The following is a 16,101-nucleotide window of genomic DNA, read 5'->3' as shown; positions in this document are numbered from 1 at the left end:
ATCTCGTTTTAAGGGTCTCATTTATGTTCTTCACACTTTTTTCAAGTCCAGTGAGTATCTTTTTGATCATTACTTTATTTATTTTATTGTTTTTATTATGTTCAGTTAGCCACTGTATAGTACATCATTAGTTTTTGGTATAGTGCTCAATGATTCATTAGTTACCTATAACACCCAGTGCACGTCAAAACATGTGTCCTCCTTAACACCCATCACCCTGTTACACCCTCCCTGACCCCCTCCCCTCTGAGACCTTCAGTTCGTTTCCCAATGCCCATAGTCTCTCATGGTTCATCTCCCTCTCTGATTTCTCCCCCTTCAGATTTCCCTCCTTTCTCCTATGGTTTTCCATGCTACTGCTTATGTTCCACATATGAGTAAAACCATATGATAATTGTCTTTCTCTGTTTGACTTACTTCATTTAACATAATCCTCTCCCGTTCCATTCAAATCAATGCAACTGGTAGGTATTCATCCTTTCTGATGGATGAATAATATTCCATTGTACATATGGACCATTGAATATATTTTTTAATTAAAAAGCAATTTTTATGCAACAAGAGAAAACAAATCTACATTCAAGGCATAGTCTTAAAGACTGCGAAGCAAAGAACTGATTTACAGATTAAGAAGAAATTAATGAATTTTCTAAAAAAAGTAACATCCCAGTTTTTTGTTGTTGTTTGTTTGTTTGTTTGTTTAAGGGCAGTCTATGGCGGCGCCTGGATGGTTCATTCTGTTAAGTATTTGATTCTTTTTTTTTTTTCCATGCAGTGATGAACGATTCATTATTTTCATACAACACCCAGTGCTCCACACAGTACACGCCCTCCTTAAAAACCATCACCAGGCTAACCCATCCCCCCACTCCCCTCCCCTCTAGAACGCTCAGTTTGTTTCTCAGAGTCCATAGTCTCTCATGGTTCATCTCCCCTTCTGATTGCCCCCCTTCATTTTTCCCTTCCTTCTCCTAATGTCCTCCATGCTATTCCTTATGTTCCACAAATAAGTGCAACCATATGATAATTGACTTTCTCTGCTTGACTTATTTCACTTAGCATAATCTCCTCCAGTCCCATCCATGTCAATGTAAAAGTTGGGTATTCATCCTTTCTGATGGCTGAGTAATATTCCATTGTATATATGGACCACATCTTCTTTATCCATTCATCTGTTGAAGGGCATCTCGACTCTTTCCACAGTTTGGCTATTGCAGACATTGCTGCTATGAACATTGGGGTGCATATGGCCCTTCTTTTCACTACATCTTTGTCTTTGGGGTAAATACCCAGGAGTGTAATTGCTGGGTCATAGGGTAGCTCTGTTTTTAACTTTTTGAGGAACCTCCACACTGTTTTCCAAAGTGGCTGTGCCAACTTGCATTTCCACCAACAGTGTAAGAGCGTTCCCCTTTCTCCACAACCTCTCCAACATTTGTTATTTCTTGTCTTGTCAATTTTTGCCATTCTAACTGGTGTAAGGTGGTATCTCAATGTGGTTTTGATTTGAATTTCCTTGATGGCTAACGATGAACATTTTTTCATGTGTCTGTTAGCCATTTGTATGTCTTCTTCAGAGAAGTGTCTGTTCATGTCTTCTGCCCATTTTGTGACTTGATTGTTTTTTGGGTGTTGAGTTTGAGAAGTTCTTTATAGAACTTGGATACCAGCCCTTTATCTGTAGTGTCATTTGCAAATATCTTCTCCCATTCTGTGGGTTGTCTCTTCGTTTGGTTGATGGTTTCCTTTGCTGTACATAAGCTTTTAATCTTGATGAAATCCCAAAAGTTCATTTTTGCTTTTGTCTCACTAGACTTTGGAAATGTACCTTGAAAGAAGTTGTTGTGGGATACCTCAGAATAAACCTAACCAAAGAGGTAAAGGATCTATACACTAGGAACTATAGAACACTCATGAAATAAATTGAAGAAGACACAAAAAGATGGAAAAGCATTCCATGCTCATGGATTAGAAAAATAAACATTGTTAAAATGTCTATGCTACCCAGAGCAATCTATACCTTCAATGCCATCCCGATCAAAATTCCAATGACATTCTTCAAAGTGCTGGAACAAACAATACTAAAATTTGTATGGAATCAGAAAAGACCCAGAATCACCAAGGAAATGTTGAAAAAGAAAAACAAATCTGGGGGAATCACGTTGCCTGATTTCAAGCTATATTACAAAGCAGTGACCACCAAGACAGCACGGTACTGGCACACAAAAAAATACATAGACCAGTGGAACAGAATAGACAGCCCAGATATGGGCCCTCAACTGTACGGTCAAATAACCTTCGACAAAGCAGGAAAAAATATGCAATAGAAAACGACAGTCTCTTCCATAAAAGGTGCTGGGAAAATTGGACAGCTATCTACAGAAGAATGAAACTCGACCATTTTTTTAAATTTTATTTTATTATGTTATTTTAGTCAACATACAATACATCACCAGTTTTCGATGCAGTGATCCATGATTCATTGTTCTCGAACAACCCCCAGTGCTCCATGCAGTATGTGCCCTCTTTAATACCCATCACCAGGCTAACCCATCCCCCCACCCCTCTGCACTTTAAAACCCTCAGTTTGTTTCTCAGAGTCCATAGTTTCTCATGGTTCATCTCTCCTTCCGATTTCCCCCCTTCATTTTTCCCTTCTTTCTCCTAATGTCCTCCATGCTATTCCTTATTTTCCACAAAATAAGTGCAACCATATGATAATTGACTTTCTCTGCTTGACTTATTTCACTTAGCAGAATCTACTCCAGTCGCATCCATGTTGTTGTAAAAATTCGGTATTCATCCTTTCTGATGGCTGAGTAATATTCCATTTTATATATGGACCACATCTTCTTTATCCATTCATCTGCTGAAGGGCATCTCAGCTCCTTCCACAGTTTGGCTATTGTGGACATTGCAGCTATGAACATTGGGGTGCATGTGCCCCTTCATTTCACTATATATGTACTACCCAGTAGTATAATTACTGGGTCATTGGGTAGCTCTATTTTTACCATCTTGAGGAACCACCATATTGTTTTCCATAGTGGCTATACCAGCTTGCATTCCCACCAACACTGTACGAGGGTTCCTCTTTCTCCACATCCTTGCCAACATTTGTTGTTTCCTGTTTTGTTAATTTTTACCATTCTAACTGGTATGAGGTGATATCTCAGTGTGGTTTTGATTTGTATTTCCCTGATGGCCAATGATGTTGAACATTTTTTTCATGTGTCTGTTAGCCATTTGTATGTCTTCTTTTGAGAAGTGTCTTTATGTCTTTTGCCCTTTTTTGACTTATTATTTGTTTTTTGGGTGTTGAGTTTGAGAAGTTCTTTATAGATCTTGAATATCAACCATTTATCTGTAGTGTCATTTGCAAATATCTTCTCCCATTCCGTGGGTTCCCTCTTTGGTTTGTTGATGGTTTCTTTTGCTGTGCAGAAGCTTTTTATCTTGATGAAGTCCCAAAAATTAATTTTCTCTTTTGTTTCCCTCGCCTTTGGAGATGTATCTTGAAAGAAGTTGCTGTGGCTGATGTCAAAGAGGTTATTGCCAATGTTCTCCTCTAGGATTTTGATGGATTCCTGTCTCACAGTGAGGTCTTTCATCCATTTTGACTTTATCTTTGTGTACAGTGTAAGGGAATCATTCAGTTTCATTCTTCTATATGTAGCTGTCCAATTTTCCCAGCACCATTTATTTAAGAGGCTGGCTTTTTTCCATTGGATATTTTTTCCTGATTTCTCAAAGATTAGCTGACCATAGAGTTGAAGGTCCATATCGGGACTCTCTATTCTGTTCCATTGGTCTATGTGTCTGTTTTTGTGGCAGTACCATACTGTCTTGGTGATCACAGCTTTGTAATATAGCTTGAAGTCAGGCAACATTATGCCCCCAGATTTGTTTTTCTTTTTCATCATTCCCTTGGGGATTCAGGGGTCTTTTCTGGTTCCATACAAATTTTATGATTGTTTGCTCCAACTCTGTGAAAAATGCCAGTGGTATTTTAATAAGGATGGCATTGAAAGTGTCAATTTCTCTGGACAGGATAGACTTTTTAACAATGTTTATTCTTCCGATCCATGAGCATGGAATGTTTTCCATCTTTTTGTGTCTTCCTCAACTTCTTTATAAGTGTTCTGTAGTTTCTAGAGTATAGATCCTTTACCTCTTTGGTTAAGTTTATTCTGAGGTATCTTATGGTTTTTGTTGCTATTGTGAATGGAATCGATTACTTAATTTCTCTTTCTACAGTTACATTGTTAGTGTACAGAAATGCAACTGATTTCTGTGCATTGATTTTGTATCCTGCCACCTTGCTGAATTTCTGTATGAGTTCTAGTAATTTGGGGGTGGAGTTTTTTGGGTTTTCCATATAAAGTATCATGTCATTTGCAAAGAGAGAGAGTTTGACTTCTTCTTTGCCAATTTGGATGGCTTTTTTTCTTTTGTTGTCTGATTGTTGAGGCTAGGCCTTCTAGTACTATGTTGAACAGTAGTGGTGAGAGTGGCCATGCCTGTTGTGTTCCTGACCCTAAGGGAAAAGCTCTCAGCTTTTCCCCATTGAGAATGCTATCCACTGTGGGCTTTTCATAGATGGTTTTTATGATATTGAGGAATGTTCCTCCTATCCTTATACTCTGAGGAGTTTTAGTCAGGAATGGATGTTGTATTTTGTTAAATGATTTTTCTGCTGCAGAAAAAGCATTTGATCATTACTTTAAATTCTCTATCAGTCATATTATTTATCTTCATTTTGCTTAGGTCTCTTGCTGTGATTTTGTCTTGTTCTTCCATTTTGGACATATTCTCTCTCCTCATTTTCTTTGATTTTCTGTGTCTGTTTCTCTGTGTTAGGAAAGTCATCTAGGTCTCCTGCTCTTAAAAGTAGTGGCCTGGGTGCCTGGATGGCTCTGTCTTTAAGCGTCCACCTTCAGCTCACATCACGATCCCAGGGTCCTGGTATTGAGCCCCACATCAGGCTCCGTGCTCAATGGGAAGCCTGCTTCTCCCTCTCCCACTCCCCCTGCTTGTGTTTCTTCTCTTGCTGTGTCTCTCTCTGTCAAATAAATAAAATCTTTAAAAAAAAAATAGTGGCCTTATGAAGAAGAGGTCCTGTAGTGTTCTGCAGTGAGCTGTCCTGTTTTTAGTGGAACACGCTACTTTGGAGATGTCTTCTATGTGTGTTGTGTGTGCCCTTCTATTTTGGTTGAGCCAGTTTCTTCTTTGGTTTAGATGTCTAAAATGGCTCTCTTTGCCTGTTGTGGGCAGTGTTTGGTCCCTGTGATCAGTCTAGATCAGTCTGGGGCTGGCTTGGACTTGAATTGAGTCAGACCAGCCAGGCATTTACCAGTGATGAACTAGTACCAAAATTTGAGGCACTTTTCCTGTGTTTCTCCTAAGAAACTTTTGTTCGTGGCCAGGGCCTGTAATCAGACTAGCTCTCTGCTGCCAATCCAGCACTGTGGCCACAGTCTTATGGTGTGTGTGTGGTTATCTTTCTGTTTCCCCAAGGCATGAGTCACTTTTGAGTGGTGCTGGCCCCTGTCTGAGCTGCTCACACACTGTTAGGCTTATGGCCCCAGTTTGAATAGACTCAGGCCAAAAGCATATGGAGGAGGAGGATCTTCAACATGCTTGGGGGCAGGGTGCACAGTGCCTACAATATATGTGTGCACACAAGAGTATACGTGCAGCGCAGGTTGGCCAATCCACAAAGCATGCACAGGTGGGTGGTGTGGTTGTAACAAAAGGTGCACTGGTCTGGAAAGGAAACCTTCCGCCTGTGCTGTTGTCTGATTGGCTGATCAGCAAAGCATGTCAGGGTGGGACAGGCAGTTATAACAAGGTGTGTGCTGGTCCTCCTTGGAGGGCCTTCCCACTGCCACCACTGGAGCCAGGACCAATACTTTTCAAAGTGTGGTTTGGGAGTGGTGGTGTTGACAATGTTTGGGTTGGTCTTCTGGAGAAGGTACCAACAGTGTCAGGCTTGAGACAAGCAAGACTGGATAGGGCAGATCCACTGAAGCCTCAGGGTATGGGTCACAATGTAACTTAGGTAATGAATGTCTGCACCAAGCTGGTTCCCACAAGTGGCTGTTTGTTTATGCTGGGGTTGGGTGAGATAAACGGCACCTGCTAGCTCCTTTTATCCTGAAAGAGTCCCCCAGCAATCTCCATTCCTCTGGAACACTCTCTGAGATTAGTAAATATCTTTCAGTCCCATATGCCCCAAGGATTTTTCAAACTGCTGCGTCTACCCAGTATCTCCACAAGCTGTTTGTTTTGCTGTCTCCTCAAGGGCAGGTACTCAATTTCCTCTGGCTCTCCCAGTTCTCCCAAAACCGATCTTGCTGATTTTTAATTTTTTTATTTCAAGTTTTTATTTATTTAAATTCCAGTTAGTTAATATATAGTGTAATATTGGTTTCAGGAGTAGAATTTCCTGATTCATCACTTACATATAACACTCAGTGCTCATCACAAGTGCCCTCCTTAATACTCATCACCCATTTAACACATCCATCTGCCCACCTCCCTTCCAGCAATCCTCAGTTTGTTCTCTATAGTTAAGAGTCTGTTTTATGGTTTGCCTCTTTTCCCCCTATGTTCATTTGTTTTGTTTCTTAAATTCCACATATGAGTGAAATCACATGATATTTGTCTTTCTCTGACTGACTTCACTTAGCATAATACACTCTAGCTCCATCCATGTCATTGCAAATGGCAAGACTTCTTTCTTTTTTTTTTAATGGGTGAGTAGTAAAACTAATGATGTATTGTATGGTGACTAACATAATAAAATAAAATAAAATAAATAAATGGGTGAGTAGTATTCCATTATATATACCACATCTTTATCCATTCATCAGCTAATGGACATTTAGATTCTTTCCATTATTTGGCTATTTTTGGTAATGCTGCTGTAAGTTCCATGGTTGTGAGAACTCTCAAAATTTGGTCTCTTTAGTTTTCAAATCCAGATGTTATGGGAATTTGTCTTCCCACTGCAGGCTTCTTGGTGTTATAGTCTGTTTCTATCCCATCTCTGCATCCACAGGTTTCTCCCCACATGGACAGTCACATGGTCTGTTTAGCTCCCCACTATATCTCCCCTCTTCAATGTGGCCTCGATTTTACATTTAGTTGTGGAGGTTTTTCTGCGAGTCTTTGGATCATTTTCTGTTTTGTTTGTTTGTTTTTTTACACTGATGTGAGTGTTATCTAGTTGTATCCCTGGGACAAGGTGAGTTTAGAGTCCTACTCTGCTATCTTCCCAACCACTCACTTCTTTTACACTTTTGCTTATATTCTAGAAATGGCACTGTCATTCTGAAATCACATACTTAGTGATTTTATGGTTCATCTTTAGTTCTTTTAAATGTATCATTAAGGGGGGCCTGAGTGACACAGGCAGTTAAGTGTCCAACTCTTGACTTTGGCTCAGGTCGTGATCTCAAGGTCATGAGATCAAGCCCCATGTTGGGCTCCATGCTCAGCATGGAGTCTGCTTGAGATTCTCTCTCCCTCTCCCTCTGCCCCTCCCACTCATGCTCTCTCTCTCTATAAAATAAATAAATAAAACTTTAAAAATTTGTATCATTATTTGATTTAAATCACAACAAATATTAGGTTGGTGAACATATTTTTAACAAGTACCACCATGGGAAATAATCACAATGTGATGACATGACAAGTGTATAAAAGCAATAAGAATGCATTGCGTGTAAAAGTTGGGTATTCATCTTTTCGGATTGCTGAGTAATATTCCATTGTATATATGGACCACATCTTCTTTTCCATTTATCTGTTGAAGGGCATCTCGGCTCTTTCCACAGTTTGGCTATTGCGGACATTGCTGCTCTGAACATTGGGGTGCATATGGCCCTTCTTTTCAGTACATCTGTCTTTGGGGTAAATACCCAGGAGTGTAATTGCTGGGTCATAGGGTAGCTCTATTTTTAATTTTTTGAGGCACCTCTACACTGTTTTCCAAAGTGGATGTACCAACTTGCATTCCCACCAACAGTGTAATAGGGTTCCCTTTTCTCCACAACCTCTCCAACATTTGTTATTTCTTGCTTTGTCAATTTTTGCTATTCTAACTGGTGTAAGGTGGTATCTCAATGTGGTTTTGATTTGAATTTCCCTAATGGCTAATGATGATGAATTTTTTTTCATGTGTCTGTTAGCCATTTGTATGTCTTCTTCAGAGACGGGAGGAGATTATGCTAAGTGAAATAAGTCAAACAGAGAAAGTCAATTATCATATGATTTCACTTATTTGTGGAACATAAAGAATAGCATGGAGGACATTAGGAGAAGGAAGGGAAAATTGAAGGGGGGAAAATCGGAGGGAGAGATGAACCATGAGAGACTATGGACTCTGAGAAACAATCTGCGAGTTTTAGAGGGGAGGCGGGTGGGGGGGATGGGTTAGCCTGGTGATGGGTATTAAGGAAGGCACATACTGTATGGAGCACTGGGTGTTATACCAAAACAATGAATCGTGGATCACTACATCAAAAACTAATAATGTATTTTATGGTGACTAACATAGCACAATAAAATAAAATTTAAAAAAAAGAATGCATTGCATGTGTGTGTATACATAAAGTTTTTATGTGTGTGTGTGTTGCACAATATATATAATATACACAATTTGAATCATATTACATCTATTCTTTATGTATATGCACATGTACACATACACACAACATACTGGAAGGAAACAGCATAATGAAAGCCGCAATTTAATAGTAGCAAAAATGTAGAAAATCAAACAAGTGTAGGGGTGTACCATCAACTGAGTTCCATTGGTCCAAAGTTTTGGTCCATGATATAAATTATATAAAAATATATAATGTGATATGTGTATATATTAATGTGTATAAAAATATAATTGTGGGAAACCTAAGGTAAATTGATAGTGTTATCAATGTGTAGTCAAATTTAAAATAATTTGTATTTTCAATTCTGTATTTTTTACATGTCCTCCATTTGTTAAAATGGGATGAATTCATTTTCTTATTATACAATTTGTTACTACTAACAGTAGGAAGGTGTGGAAAAACAAGGACTTGCTCAGAATCACAGAAAAAAAAAAGAAACTGATAGCTTAGTTGAGAATTAAACAACTTACTAGTTCTGTGCATTTGAGTAATCCACAACGTTTCCTAAGCTTAAGTTTTCACATGCGGATAAGTGGTGATCATAATGATAACCATTCAAGATTGTCATGGAGATTAAGTGGAAATACATACAAATATACAAATACATGATTATATGTATATTTAATCACATATATATTACACATAACATATATACTCACTTAACCCAATACCTTAGTAGAGTCTTATTATTGGTTACATATTAGTAGTGATACAATAAGATAACAAATGAGAAAAATAAAAATCTGTATATGTAGAAGTAATTATAAATTCATGTGTATAAGGACGCCTGGGTGGCTCAGTCGTTAAGCATCTGCCTTCAGCTCAGGTCATGATCCCAGGGTCCTGGGATCAAGCCCTGCATCAGGCTCCCTGCTCAGCGGGAAGCCTGCTTCTCCCTCTCCCACTCTCCCTGCTTGTGTTCCCTCTCTCACTGTCTCTCTTTCTGTCAAATAAATAAAATCTTTAAAAAAAATAAATTCCTGTGTACATATGTATGAATGCAAAGAAAATATATCGGGTAAACATATTAACTTTAATATTTACAAAAATGCAAAAGCAATATCTGAGTAGAATTTATGGGGATTTTAATGGTCACTGTGATTGGGAAGATTTTCCAAATTAACCAAATAATCAGTGGAAAGTTGTAAAGTTCATTCCCTTTAGCCAACAATTCCATTACTAGAAATGTATCTTACAAAAACACACAATTATAAAAGAGTGTACATAAACAATGCTTTTCATTGTCTATGCTTCCATAGATATTTTAAGATATCTAACATATATTAAGTGGGGATTGCAAAACAGTATTATGCTTTAATTTATATTTTTAATTTAGAAATGTGATATTAGTGTATGAATAGAAAATTTTTCTAGAGAAAAATACTCCAAATTATTAATAGTGGTAATTTCTGGCCATGTTTATGTAAAGGAAGCAGACTTTAATTTTCTTTATCACATTATCACATTTTTCTGTAAACATTTCTGTAAAACGCTTGAATTTTAACGATGAGCATGAATTACCATTTTAGCCAGAATAAAGGTGTGTGTGTGTGTGTGTGTGTGTTCTCATGTCTCTGGTCATGGAAGTTACCAATCTCATGAGTGACTTTCAGCTGCAACTATTGATTGCTCATAGCCATTCTGCTGGATGGGTGATGGTCCCGACTCAAGAGAAAAGTCTCAGTTTCCTGGGAAGGCTTAGTATTTTTCTGGTTGTCAGAGAAAATGAAAATTGTCACCCTTGTGTGACAGGCAGATGTTAAGGTGGCTCTCAGAGATCTCTGCCTCCTGGTATTCATGCCCTTTTAAAATCACTTCCTCCTTGGGACGCCTGGGTGGGTCAGTCAGTTAAACATCTGTCTTTGGTTCATGTCATGAACCCAGGGTCCTGGGATCGAGCCCTACATTGGGCTCTCTGCTCAGCAGAGAGCCTGCTTCTCTCTCTCTCCCTCTGCTGCTCCCCCTGCTTGTGTGCTCTCTCTCTCTCTTTGTCAAATAAATAAATAAAATCTTTAAAATAAAATAAAATAAATGAAATATAAAATCACTCATCCCTAGCACTTGCTTCTAATCAATGAAATATGGCAAAATTATGGGATGTCACTTCCATGAAGTTTACATATTGTCGTGACTTCCACCTTGTTAGTGTACTCTGTCATGCTACTGGCTTTGATGAAGCAAATTGCTGTGATGGAGTAGCCTGACAGTCAGTCCAACAACTCTTGAGAACCTGAAATGATGCCAGTGAGCATGTGAGCTCAGCAGTGGATCCTCCTCAGTTGAGCCTTCAGATGATACCTCGGCCCTAGATGACACTTGGATCACAGCCTTGTGACTCTGATAGCTACGGACCTAAATAAGTAGTATCTAGACTCCTGACTCATAGAAACTGAGATAATAAAAATATGTTGTTTTAAGCAACTACATTTATGTAATTTATTACACATTGATAGATAACTAATATACTTGGCAAAGAAAAGTAACCACAAAGGAGAGTATGCTTAAAGCCAAAGTGTTATAAGCTGATCTATAGAAATAATGGATGGGGGATGATAGCCCACTCTACCAGCCTTATAAGAAATGCTTCATAATTATAATTTTACTGAAATATGTACTCGTTCTTTTAAAAAAAAAAAATGAGGGCGCCTGGGTGGCTCAGTTGGTTAAGCGACTGCCTTCGGCTCAGGTCATGATCCTGGAGTCTCGGGATCGAGTCCCACATCAGGCTCCCTGCTCAACAGGGAGTCTGCTTCTCCCTCTGACCCTCCTCCCTCTCATGCTCTCTGTCTCTCATTGTCTCTCTCACAAATAAATAAAATCTTAAAAAAAAAAAATTAAAAAAAAATAAAAAATAAAAAAAAAAAATAAAAAAAAATGAAAAAAAATACTCAAATTGTGTACTCTGTGCCTGACAATACACCCGGCACACAGTAGCTCTTTGGTAAATATTCATTTAAAGAATAGATGAATAAATTAATTAATTAATACAAAAACACCTTGGCATTGCTTACTTATATAAACAGAGTCATAGCTCCTTAAAAATAAATACCAGGACTTATGCAACCTCTTTAGCTGTATTCCCCTGAGCAAAAAATTAACCACTCTAAGAGCAGTAAGGTACTGTAGAGAAGTGGTAAAATGGTAAAATATAATTTCCTATATGAATCTTATAGCATTAGCCAAATTGAGGGGGTCCAGCTTAATCCACAGGGCAGATACAAAATATTTTTAATCAACCAGGGTTGATATAGGAAAAGTAAAAAAAAACAATGAAGAAAGAAAAAAAAGGTTGAGGGAGGTAACTGAGTTTAAGAAAATAATGACTAAACACTGGAACAAAGACATAGAAAAAGATATAGGGAAAGTTATTCAGTGCAAATAAGCACTTATTTTAAAAAAGTGGTTGGGATAGAGAAAAAAGGGAAAGAAGAAATCTAACAGGCCTCTTTTATTAAAAAAATCTTTATATTTATTTTTTTATTATGTTATGTTAGCCACCATACAGTACATCATTAGTTTTTGATGTAGTGTTCCATGATTCATTGTGTATAACACCCAGTGCTCCATCCAATGCGTGCCCTCCTTAATACCCATCACCGGGCTAACTGATCCTTTAAAACGTATATAAACAGAGTCCCTCTCTAAAACCTTCCCCTCTAAAACCCTCAGTTTGTTTCTTGGAGTCCATAGTCTCTCATGGTTTGTCTCCCCCTCTGATTTCCCCCTCTTCATTTTTCCTGCCTTCTTCTAATGTCCTCCATGCTATTCTTTATGTTCCACAAATAAGTGAAACCATGTGATAATTGACTTTCTCTGCTTGATTTCTTTCTTTCTTTTTTAATTTAATTTAATTTTATTATGTTATGTTAGTCACCATACAATACATCATCAGTTTTTGATGTAGTGATATGATTCATTGTTTTCATATAATACCCAGTGACTTATTTCACTTAACATAATCTCCTCTAGTTCCATCCATGTTGATGCAAAGGTTGGGTATTCATCCTTTCTGATGGCTGAGTAATATTCCACTGTATATACGGACCACATCTTCTTTATCCATTCGTCTGTTCAAGGGCATCTCAGCTCTTTCCACAGTTTGGCTACTGTGAATATTGCTGCTATGAACATTGGGGTACATGTGGCCCTTCTTTTCACTACTTCTGTATCTTTGCGGTCAATACCCAGGAGTGCAATTGCTGGGTCATAGGGTAGCTCTATTTTTAACTTTTTGAGCAACCTCCACACTGTTTTCCAAAGTGATTGTACCAACTTGCATTCCCACCAACAGTGTAAGAGGGTTCCCCTTTCTCCACAACCACAACCACAAACCACATTTGTTGTTTCTTGCATTGTCAATTTTTGCTATTCTAACTGGTGTAAGGTGGTATCTCAATGTGGTTTTGATTTGAATTTCCCTGATGGCTAATGATGATGAACATTTTTTCGTGTCTGTTAGCTGTTTGTATGTCTTCTTTGGAGAAGTGTCTATTCATGTCTTCTGCCCATTTTTTGACTTGATTACTTGTTTTTTGGCCGTTGAGTTTCAGAAGTTCTTTATGGATCTTGGATATCAGCCATTTATCTGTAGTGTCATTTACAAAAATCTTCTCCCATTTGGTGGGTTGCCTCTTAGGTTTGTTGACAGTTTCCTTTGCTGTGCAAAAGCTTTTTATCTTGATGAAGTCCCAAAAGTTCATTTTCCCTTTTGTTTCCTTTGCCTTTGGAGATGTGTCTTGAAAGAAGTTGCTGTGGCTGATGTCGAAGAGGTTACTGCCTATGTTCTCCTCTAGGATTTTGATGGATTCCTGTCTCACATTGAGGTCTTTCATCCATTTTGACTTTATCTTTGTGTATAATGTTAGAGAATGGTCGAGTTTCATTCTTCTGTATATATCTGTCCAATTTTCCCAGCACCATTTATTGAAGAGACTGTCTTTTTTCCATTGCATATTTTTTCCTGCTTTGTCAAAGATTATTTGACCATAGAGTTGAGGGTCCATATCTGGGCTCTCTATTCTGTTCCATTGGTCTATGTGTCTGTTTTTGTGCCAGTACCAGGCTGTTTTGGTGGTCACAGCTTTGTAATATAGCTTGTAATCAGGCAACATGATGCCCCCAGCTCTTGTTTTTCTTTCTCAACATTTCCTTGGTTATTCGGGGTCTTTTCTGGTTCCACACAAATTTTAAGATTGTTTGTTCTAGCACTTTTAAAACATTCCATGGTCATGTATCAGAAGAATAAACATTGTTAAAATATCTATGCTGCCTAGAGCAATCTAACTGGCCTTTATTTTCTTAATTAAGCCCTGATTCTTCTAGCGGTTCTTAAATTTCTGAGGATGAGAATAATAAGGCAAAAAGAAAGAGAAAATAAAAAATCATTAATATAAAGCTTCAGAAGACTCCATGTCTTCAATTTTCACTAGAGTGTATGAAAAGCTTAAAAATTAAATATATGTCAAAAGGTATCCAAATTGATAAGGAAGAAATAAAACTTTCACTATGTGCAGATGACATACTATATATAAGAAACCTGGAAGACTCCACCAAGAAATCGCTAGAACTGATAAACAAAATCAGTAAATTCACAGGATTCAAAATCAATGTGTAGAAATCTGTTACATTACAGTGAAACAACAGAAAAAGAAACTAACAAACGATCCCATTTACAATTGCAGGAAAAATAATAAGATACCTAAGAATAAACCTAAACAAAAAGGTGAAAGAACTGTACTCTGAAAATTATAAAACACTGATAAAAAAAAATTAAAGCCAACACAAAGAAATGGAAATACATTCCATGCTCATGAATTGGCAGAACAAATGTGAAAATGTTTACACAACCTAAAGCAATCTACACATTTAATGCAATCCCTGTCAAAATACCAACAGCATTTTTTTTCACAGAACTGAAACAAACAATACTAACTTTTAAAATTTACAATTTCTAAAACCACAAAACACCCCAAATAGCCAAAGCAACCATGAAAAACAAAAGCAAAGATGGAGACATCACAATTCCAGACTTCAAGTTATATTACAAAGCTGTAGTAATCAAAACAGTATGGTACTGGTACCAAAACAGACACGTAGATCAATGGACCAGAATACAGAGCCAAGAAATGAACCCACAATTATATGGTCAATTAATCTTCAATAAAGGAAGAAAGAATGTCCAGTGGAAAAAAAAAAAAAGTCTCTTCAACAAATGGTGTTGGGAAAACTGGACTGCTATATGCAAAGGAATTTAACCAGAACACTTTTCTTATACCACACAGAAAAATAAATTCAAAATGAATTAAAAACCTAAACATGAGACCTGAAACCATAAAAATCCCAGAGAGGAACACGAGCATTAACATCTTGACATTGACTGTAGCAACTTATTTATAGATATGTCTCCTGAGGCAAGGGGGGGGGGAAAGCCAAAGATAAAGTATTGTGACTACATCAAAATAAAAGCTTCTTCACAGTGAAGGAAACAATCAACAAAACTTAAAGGCAACTGACTGAATGGGAGAATATAATTGCAAATGATATATCTTATAAAGGGTTAGTATCCAAAATATGTAAAGAACTTATAAAACTCACACCCAAAAAGCAAATAATCCAATTAAAAATTGGGCAGAAGACATGAATAGACATGTTTACAAAGAAGATATATGGATGGCCAACAGACATGAAAAAATGCTCAACATCACTCATCATCAGGGAAATGAAAATCAAAGCAATTAGAATTTCCTCACACTTGTCAGAATAACTAAAATCAACAATACAAGAAGCAATAGGCGTTGTTGGTAAGGATGTGGAGAAAGGGGAACCCTCTTGCACTGTTGGTGGGAATGCACACTGCTATAGCCACTGTGGAAACAGTATGGAGGTTCCTCAAAAAGTTAAAAATAGAACTACTGTGATCGAATAATTGCACTAATAGATATTTACCCCCCAAAATACTAAAACACTAATTCAAAGAGATACAAGCACCCCTGTGTTTGTTGCAACATTATTTACAATAAACAAATTATGGAAGCAGCCCGTTTCCATCAGTTGATGAATGGATAATGAAGAGGTGATAAGGAATATTATTCAGCCACAAAAGAATAAAATCTTGCTATTTGCAGTGACATGGATGGAGCTAGAGAGTATAATGATAAGTGAGATAAATCTGTCATATTTCAGTGATATATAGAATTTAAGAAGCAAAACAAATGATCAAAGGTAAAAAAAAAAAGAGAAAGACAAGCCAAGAAACAGACTTTTAACTACTGAGAATGAACTGATGGTTACCAGAGGGGAGGTGGGTGGGAGAATGACTTAAATAGGTGATGAAGATAAAGGAGTGCACTTGTCATGAGCAACACTAGGTGATATATAGAATTGTTGAATCACTATATTGTACACCTGACACTAATATAACACTTTA

The sequence above is a fragment of the Halichoerus grypus genome, chromosome X (assembly GCF_964656455.1).
Source record: "Halichoerus grypus chromosome X, mHalGry1.hap1.1, whole genome shotgun sequence".
Taxonomy (NCBI): domain Eukaryota; kingdom Metazoa; phylum Chordata; class Mammalia; order Carnivora; family Phocidae; genus Halichoerus; species Halichoerus grypus.
This window is presented reverse-complemented; position numbering follows the sequence as displayed.